A 10,280-nucleotide genomic window follows, 5' to 3' on the forward strand; every position below is an offset into this window, starting at 1 on the left:
GACATCATGTAGTACTAATTACCTTAAAACATGATTGTTTTATTAAGTTCATAATGTGAGGAATAGTACCCATACTATACGCTCTCCCTGCAAGAGATTCTGGGGACCAAACACGACTTCCGCAAACAAATTGCTAGGTCGAGTAGAATTCACATTAAAGTTATGTGATCATGTATACCCAATATAACTATCACCTTTTGTTTAGAACAATGAGTTAGTGATTCATTGATATAATTAGATCTAGTATGTTCTCATGCTATAACATCTTAGTATGTTCGTTCTGTTATAGTGTATAGTGTATAGTATGTCTCTCTGATGTATTGTTTCTACCTCCCTGTTTCTCTTTATGTTATCGTGTATTGTTTCTACCTCCCTGTTTCTCTTTATAGTATGCTCTAGTATTTAGTATGTACTGAACTCCTAAACTATACCCATTATAGTTTACTAGTAATTTACTTGTACTGCTGTTGAAAAGACTCATTTTTCTACGAAGTTATGCTGATACTTTAAAAACGGAGTTTTGTTAAACTATAAAGTAACATAACTTAAAAAGAGTTTTTGAAATGTTTTGACAACTTATAAATGACATAAATAATCTTTTGAAAATGTTTATAACAACCAATTACACAATTATCATTGTGTTCAACTTGTATTCCCCCCTAAAAGCATTTAAAACAGTTTAAAAGATTGATTACGGGGTATGAACTCACCTTTTGTGGGTGATTCAAACGAATATACGCGTAAGGATGAGAAGTTCCACGAATGAAGTACCGAGACACAACAAGTCCTAAATGACATATATTGGCATGAATATAGTGTTTATAAGCAACTATATGAAAGGAAACACCTTCTGGGACTAGGAAACACTTTGACCAAGTGATGCCCTTTGGTCTGACCAACGCACCGGCAGTATTCATGGATCTGATGAATCGGGTGTGCCGCCCTTTCCTAGACGAGTTCGTGATCGTGTTCATCGATGATATACTTGTCTATTCGCGGAGTGAGAGTGATCATAAACAACACTTGAGGCAGGTGTTGGAAACATTAAGGGCGGAAGAGCTATACGCGAAATTTTCAAAGTGTGAGTTCTGGATCAGGAAGGTAAATTTCCTCGGTCACGTGATTAGCAAGGAAGGAATACACGTGGACCCTTCCAAGACTAAAGCGATTGAAAATTGGTCTGCACCAAAGACACCCACAGAAATCCGGCAATTCTTAGGTCTCGTGGGCTATTATCACAGGCTCATCCAGAACTTCTCCAGAATCGCTAAGCCCTTAACTACCCTGACACAGAAAGGTGTAACCTTTAGTTGGGGAGCCAAGCAAGATACTGCATTTCAAACATTGAAGCAGGCCCTGTGTAGTGCACCTATCTTGTCCCTGCCCGAGGGGACGGAAGACTTCGTTGTCTACTGCGATGCATCCAATCAGGGCCTAGGCTGTGTGCTCATGCAACGAGGAAAGGTTATCGCTTATGCCTCGAGGCAGTTGAAAACACATAAGGTCAATTACACAACTCACGATCTAGAGTTGGGAGCAGTGGTCTTTGCATTGAAAATCTGGAGACACTATCTCTATGGTATTGGATTAATGTCTAAGTCCATAACTATATTTGGTATGTACTTGACCCGACCCGGCATGGTCCATTTGGGTTGCACTTCACCGACACAATTTATATGGATAGTCTTTTTAGAATAGTATATTTATGATTTATATTAATATATTATAAGTTCTAATATATTAATATGGAATCATATTATTTAATTAGTATTGATCAAGAATTAATTTAGAATTAATTAAGTGATCAAAAAGAACTAATTAAATATGGACTCTTATATATATGGAATGGGCCAAGTTCATTTAGGTTGGGCTAAGCTTTCATGGATGGTCCATGGAGCTTTTAACCCATGGATCCTATGTAAATGAAAGGTCATGGGTATTAGGGTTTACATGGATGTAACCCTAATCCTCCATAATATATAAAGGGGTCCTTGGCTCACAAAATTGGCACAAGTGTGTGAAAATAAGAGTGGGCCGATTTTAGTGTGCATACATATTCTCTCAAGTTCTTCCAAGGTGTTTTGGTGATTTGTGATTCCATTTGAGGCTTCCACACTATTGGGGCTAAGCTCTTAAAGCTTGAAGACATCAAGCTACATCAAAAGGTATGTCATCTAACTAGAACTTTGTAGTATAGGTGCTTCATAATATGCTAGTTAGGATGAAACCTTGGAATAGTTAATATTTGCATGTATAATAGAGAAAACATAGATCCAAGGTTTATAGGGTTGCATGTACACCATAGGAGTGTTTTCACAAAAAACCTGGCTCTGATACCACTGTTGGGTTTTGGCCACACACTGTTGGGAGTGTTTTCACAAAAAACCTGGCTCTGATAAGAGTGTGCGGTTAAATATAGTTGTGGTTTTTGATGGGCATTTATATTGTTTGATTGAGAAACTGCTTCTAATCATTGTTTTTACTAGTTAGGAACCAAAATTCACTCAAAAATATAGTATTTTTGGGTGTGCGGTTGAGACTTTGAAGATGTGAGGCTAAGACTTTGAAGGAGTACGGTTGAACGAGTGCTGCCAAGTGTACAGTTGAGTGTGCAGTTGGCGTGTACGGTTGGAGTGTGTAGCTGGTGTGTGCGGTTGGAGTGTGCGGTTGGAGTGTGTTGTTGAGTGTGCGGTTGAGTGTGCTGTCAGAGTGTGCGGTTGAGTATACTATAAGGGTGTACGGTTGGAGTGTGCGGCCACACTCATATTAATTAACGAAACTTTTGTTGTGCAAAAATGGAATCTCAAAGCATGTCTGCGCATCATGAATTGGATGCTATTATGGGTACCACTTCTCGCATTCCCCGGTTGTTGTCGGCAGAATGATTTCCTGAATGGAAATATCGAATTGAGAAGTACATCAAAATGAAAGATTTCAAGATATGGCGTAGTATTCTAAGAGGTCCAATCCGCATCACAATTACATTGGAAGATGGAACCATAACTGACAAGCAGATTGAAAATTACACGGACGATGATTTTGAGAGAGTCGAGGAGCAGGAAAAGGCTCTTGCTACACTTACCATGGCATTATCTCCGGAAATTGCTCAAGGTTTCCGTGAGTATACATCAGCAAAGGCCTTATGGGAAGCTCTGATTGAAGTCTATGAAGGCAATGAAGACATGAAACAGAGTCGCCAAGACATGTTGCGACAAAAGTTCAATATGTTTAACCATGTCTTGGGAGAAACAATTGAAAATCAGTTGCAAAGGTTTATCACACTTACCACAGAAATGAGCTCAGCTGGTGTTATGGTTACAAGATCTGAGATCAACAAGAAATTGCTGAATTCTTTACCAAAATCCTGGGATATGAATGTCTCAGTGATCAAAAAGACCAAAGATCTTAACCGTTTAAGTTTGGCTGAAACAATGGCAATCATTAAGGCTTGCGATCTCGATGATAAGCAAAGGGAGATTAATCATGTTAATTCATACTCCACAGCAAATCTTGGGATCCAAACCACCAACAACACTGCTTTTTCAACCTTTACTACCTCTCAAGTTCCTTCAGTTTCTCATGTTCCACAAGTTCAACCCTATGTGACTCATCAACCTACCTCCTACGTGATCCCTCAAATGCAACACATTCAAGTTCCTCAACCTCAAACTTTATCTCAACAAGTTGGTTCCATTGTTGGTTCATCCACAGCTGCACCTGGTCAATCTCAAGGATTCAGTTCTCAAGCTTCATCTTTGAAAGAAAAAGAAGAAAATTTGGCCCTCGCCACTGGTCTGGTGAACTGTTACAACGCTTTTGTGGTGGGAGAGCTTTCCCCACAATTATCTTTTGATGACCTAGACCAGATCCATCATGAGGATGTGGAGGAGATGGACATCACTTGGCAAATGGCCATGGCTGTCTTTAGAGCAAAACAGTTCTCCAAGAAGACAGGGAAAACAACTGGAGCGTGAACTCTGACAAGAAAGTGGGGTTCAACAAAGGGAAGCTGAGATGCTACAATTGCCATGAGCCTGGTCATTTTGCAAGGGAGTGTCCAAAGCCAGATCGAAGGGAGAATTCTGAGCGAACCATGATACCGGTAACTTATGTCAACAAGGAATCTTCTTCAAGCAATCAGACTGCCAACTTGGCGATGGTGGCCCAATCCTTTGATTGGGAAGATCAAATTCAGGCTCTGAATATCTCAGGACCTGAAAATGCGCATCTTGCTCAGATCAAGGATGGTGTGGAAGAAGAAGCAGAGAGAGACCCGGAAGAGGAAATGATGAATCTTCAATTTGCGTTCATGGTGCAAACTTCTCCTGAACCAGTCAAACCCGCGGGACAGTTGCGGAGGAATGTCGTCAGACCCTGGTATGTCGACAGCGGCTGCTCCCGGCACATGACAGGAGATATCTCCTAACTGCACGACATTCAGACATTTAATGGGGGATATGTCTCCTTCGCGGGCGGAGAAGGCGGAAAGATAACACAAAAAGGAACGGTGACGAACAGAGTGCTTAGTTTTGAGAATGTCAACTATGCTCCTGAGCTAAAGCACAGTCTGCTGAGCTTTTCTCAAATCTGTGACAAGGGTTACTCGACACACTTCACCAATAAAGAATGTCTAATCTTAAATCCAGGCATTGTCATTCCGGAGGAGTGGATTCTCGTCAAATCTAAGCGGGATGGGAATGCCTATATTATCGACATGAACAACAATGTACCCGATGAAGTCACTTGTCTCTTTTCCAAAGTCTTAGAACAAAATGCAATGTTGTGGCATCGTCGACTTGTCCATGCAAATGCAAAGAACCTGAACCGGCTTGCTAAGAACGAAATGGTCTGCGGTCTTCCTGTCAGAGATTTCATCACCTTTGAAAAATGTGTTTCCTGTGCTCAAGGCAAACATCATCGGAAACCACATCTGCCAAAGCAAGTCAACTCCATCAGTCAGGTGCTCCAGTTGTTGCACATGGACTTGTTTGGTCCGGTCAACGTCCTCAGTATCAACCGAAATTCATATTATCTCGTTGTGATAGAAGATTTCTCTCGTTTCACGTGGGTCTTCTTTCTGTCCAACAAAGTTGGGATTGCTGACCTCATCAAGAAGTTCATTGTAATGATTGAGAACCAAACCAACCACCGAGTGAAAGCACTACGCAAAGATAATGGAACAGAGTTCAAGAACACTGTTCTTGATCATTTTTGCGCTGAGAAGGGTATTGTGCGTCAGTATAGTTCTGTTCGGACACCACAACAAATTGGTGTTGCTGAGCGAAGGAATCGGACGCTACAAGACGCAGCAAGGACGATGCTATGTGATTCTAAACTTCCAGTCTTCTTTTGGGCAGAGGCGATCAACATAGCTTGTTATGTTCAAAATCGTGTCCTGATCAACAAAGCCCAGATGAAAACACCGTATGAGATTCTCTATGGACACAAGCCATCTGTCAGCCATTTCCGAGTATTTGGCTGCCCTTGCACCCTTCTCCACTTGGAATCCAACCCAAAATTCAATGCAAAAGCCGATGATTGTTACTTTGTCGGTTACGCTGCTCGTACTGTTTACTGGGTATACAACAAGAAGACGAAACAAATAGTGGAGTCTTTCGATGTTCGCTGGCTTGAAGAGAATGAAATGGACGCTAGGGTGGGTCCAGATTGGTTATTTGACTACACATCGCTATTCAAATCTTTTAGTGTGTCGTCTAATAACCAAGCTGGGTCTACCTCTTGCTCGAAGACTATTATTGAAGACGAAGATGAAGAGGTTGTCTACAGACCACCATTGGTTTCTGCTACTGATCCTCCGGCGGAGTCTACTGTTCCAATTGATTCTCCTGAGTCCTCAATACAATAATCTGCTCCAGATGCTGATGCTACTCCTCTAACTCCAGTCGAAAGAGAGTTCATGAACCAAGATGCTTCCGCTGTCACTCAGAATCTGATGGACCTTCTCTTTCCCGATCAAATCGATGATGAGTTTGTAGCAAATCCACCAAACAAAGCTGGTACATCTACTGTGGATTCTTCAGCACATGAAGGAGCTGTTAATATTCATACTCTTCCCGTTTCACTCAATGACATCAGTCACAAAATCCCCTCTCGCATACAGCGCGATCACCCGATAGAGAACGTTATTGGCCAGCTAGGCGACGGAGTTCAAACGAGAAGCCAGAGTGGAGACGTCAACACATGTCTCTATTCTTGTTTCATTTCTCAAATAGAGCCCAAGAACGTCGAAATGGCTTTGAATGAGCCTAGCTGGGTGGATGCCATGCATGACGAGCTCAATCAATTCGAAAAGCTCGGGGTTTGGAAGTTGGTGGAGCTGCCTAAAGGAAAGAAATCTCTCGACACCAGATGGGTATTTCGTAACAAGCAGGACGATTCGGGTGTCACTGTACGTAATAAGGCGAGATTGGTAGTTCGTGGGTTCAGGCAAATTGAGGGTCTTGATTATACAGATGTCTATGCTCTGGTGGCGCGCTTGGAGGCTATTCGTATCTTCCTCGCCTATGCTTCCTACATGAACTTCACCGTATACCAAATGGACGTCAAGACGGATTTCCTGTACGGCAAGGTGAAGGAGGAGATTTATGTTGACCAACCTCTTGGGTTTGTTAACTCAAAACTTCCCAACCATGTCTACAACTTAGACAAGGCTTTGTATGGGCTGCATCAAGCTCCTAGAGCTTGGTATGCTACCCTAAAACAGCACTTGCTCAATCATGGCAACTCACGCGGCACTATTGATCAGACCCTATTCATCAAGCATGTCAGTGCAGACAAAATTCTTGTCCAAATCTACGTGGACGATATCATTTTCGGGTCGACGAGTCCTCAGCTTTGCAAGGAGTTAGAGGAGATTATGAAAAAGCGGTTCGAGATGAGTTCCTTGGGGGAGATGACCACGTTTTTGGGGCTTCAGGTCAAACATTCTTCAGCCGGAATCCTGATTCATCAAGCCAAATATGTGGATGATATGCTCGAGAAGTTCGGGTTCAGAGACGCCAAACCTACTTTGACGCCCATGGCGGAGAGACCACTGCTGACTCCTGATCTTGAAGGCGAATCCGTAGATCAAACGTACTACAGATCGATGATCAGATCGCTGATGTATCTGACTGCCAGTCGCCCAGACATTATGTTTGCAGTCTGTCAATGCGCGCGCTACCAGGCTAATCCTAAACTATCTCATCTTATTGCTGTTAAAAGGATTTTTCGGTATCTCAAAGGCAGCCCAAAATTGGGTCTTTGGTATCCGAAAAATTCAGAATTTGATCTTTATGCTTTTTCAGACAGCAATTATGGCGGCTGCGAACTTGACAGGAAATCGACTTCAGGCGGATGTCAATTTCTCGGAGATAGGCTGGTCTCCTGGCAGTGCAAGAAGCAGCATATTGTCTCAACCTCAACAGCAGAAGCAGAATACGTAGCTGCATCTGCCTGTTGTTCTCAAGTCATATGGATCCAACATCAACTGTTGGATTACGGTTTGAACTTTCAAGAAACCCCTATTTTTTGTGACAATGAGGCTGCGATCCAAATTGCTAAAAATCCGGTCCAGCACTCAAAAACCAAGCACATCGACATCAAAGTTCATTTTATCAGAGATTGTTATGAGCGCTCGCTCATTCGGCTAGAACAGGTTCCCACTGCTAATAATGTGGCGGATCTGTTCACCAAGCCGTTTAACAAAGCTCAATTCGATGTGCTGGTAAACTTTTTGAAAATGATTCGCTTTGAGGATTAATTTTTGTTTAGGTTAGTTTAAATTTGCGCATTTCAATTTCATTCTCACCCATGCACAAATTTAGGGGGAGAAATAAACCAAAACCAAACTAAAATTAGAAAATCAGAAAATCCAAAAACAATAAAAAATCAGAAAATCCAAAAACATTAGAAAAACAAAAAATCAAAAATATTATTGTGAAGTGATGTGCTGGGAAGTGATATCAACAAGTGATAACAGACAATCTGAGTCTGTGTAAAGTACCAAAGCTGAATTGTCTAGGCTCTGTGTTCGATGCGCTGGTAGGCACGAAAAGTTTAATGGACTTGACTAGGTACAGATGAACTTAAGGAATCTAGAGACTTGATAAATTCTGACCTAGATAGTTCCATTTAGCCTGACAATACGACGCTTGGATAGGTTGAGCAGGGAGATATACATGAGAATCCTCCCGTCACATTAAAGAACCCGTATCTAGAACTGTGGTTTAACTCTTCCTCGATGTACGGACTCTGTCCTTAATTCCGGTATTGATGGGGCGACTGTGGAATTCCGATAAAGTAGGTCTGTAGGAAATTATTTTCTTTCTCTCCTACTGTTAATCATATGTTGCCTCCTCTGTGTGATCGAAAGATCCGACCTGGACTGCAGCATATGCAACTCTATTTCTCTGCATCTTCTATCTATGCAATTCTTTCTATCTGTTAGCCATATGATGTCTCCTTTGCGTGATTAATAATCCGACCTGGTACACAGCATATGCAATCTTCTACTTCTCAATCCCTCTGAAATTCTAGTCAGTCATATGTTTCACTCTCTGCGTGATTGAAAGTTCCGACCTGAGTGTACAACATATGCAATCTAAATCTATCCTTTCTATGAATAATCGTCTGCTCACCTAAAGTAAGGAGTATCTCGGAAGTTCTTGATTATTGGGGTATGTCAGGAAGCGGGAAAACATGTTCTAGTACACTTAAAATTGAACAATTCTAGATTGTCTGTAGATCTCGCTGCTCAACTTAGGTGGACAACAATATCCTTGGTCGTCGTCAGATAAATGGTCCTTAGGTATTTTTATCTAGTAACTTAGGATCAATCTGTCCTGTCACTGATAGCATTCCTAAAATTTGTCACAATTTTTCGTGCTTAAGTGGATCACAATACCGACGATCGACCAGATCTATTCATGAAAGGAGAGGAACTGACAAATGGAAAATGATTGTCTAACAACTTTGATCCTACAATCTCAAAAGGTTATTAATTTCAGTTAGAGGTGAAATTTAGGTTAAAATTCAAAATTTAGTTTTATTTTTATTTTTATTTTATTTTACTTTCATTTTTAGGTTTGATAAATTTTTTAGAAAATGTTTTTATTTTATGTTATTTTATTTTGTTTTATTTTGAAATTAATCATCCAAGAGTTTTTTTTAAAAAACTTGTTTTGGGTTTTGGGCTTTATAATTTTTTAAATGGATGCAGCCCACCGGGTTATGGATCCGGGTTTGGATCAGGTATTTAAGGGAATGGATCCGGTTACGACAGAGATGATGTAGCGGTGAATTGTGGTGTGAATGAGAACCCGTTGTCCAACGAAGTCCTCGATGACTTCTTCAAAGATATCGATGATAGTGCCAATCAAACACCGGAGATAAGGGAGAAAGTTGATGCTCAAGAGACTGTGCCTCCGTCTACCGTTCAGATGGCTGATTCTTCAACTCATATGGACACATCATCAGGGACTCCTCCCCTTGATAATTTGGTTCCTACATCCGAGCCAATTACAAGTGATTCCCTGACAACTCTAACCTCCCAGCCTCCTTTGAAGAGACGCAAAAATGATCCAAGGATGGGAGTACTTTTTCCTGACCCAACTCAAACCACAAAGACTCCTTCATCTACAACATGTGCTTATTATTGATAAAGACTGATTCATGCTAGCCGCAAACCAAGGGGGAGATTGATAGGCTATACTTTTGTGGTTTGGGCTAGGCATTCTAATGTATAGGTCTTGGTAGGATGTTAGAATGTGTTGTGGTGGTTGTGGTTTGTTAGTGGGTGTGTGCGGCCATACACGTATGTGCGGCCGTACACGTGTGTGCGGCCGTACACGTGTGTGCGGCTGCACACTTGTGTGCTGCTTCATGTGGTATAAATAGTCTGAGTCTGTGTCAGTTGAACAGTGGCGTATGTGTATGTGTTTCCTAAGGTGTACCTGACATTTATGCGTAATAGATGTGTGCATGCTTGGCTTAATTCTCCTTCTACTCCTTCTACACTCAATTTGATTGTTTGCATTTCATTGATTACTGATTTGGATCTATAGATCGGGACTTACAATGTCCGGCCTTGACTTTCCGTCAAGTCAAGCACCGATCCACGAACCATGCTATCTCCCTCTTCATGCAGGGTCACCAGTAGCTCAATCTTAGGTCTCTATACATCTTCGTAGCCCCCTGATGGATCGAAAACTTTGACTTATGAGCTTCCTCCAATAATGTATGCCTAACCCCACCAGCAACCAGGACCCATAATTTACCGC

The sequence above is a fragment of the Lactuca virosa genome, chromosome 8 (genome assembly GCF_052849685.1).
Source record: "Lactuca virosa cultivar CGN04683 chromosome 8, Lactuca_virosa_CGN04683_v6, whole genome shotgun sequence".
Taxonomy (NCBI): domain Eukaryota; kingdom Viridiplantae; phylum Streptophyta; class Magnoliopsida; order Asterales; family Asteraceae; genus Lactuca; species Lactuca virosa.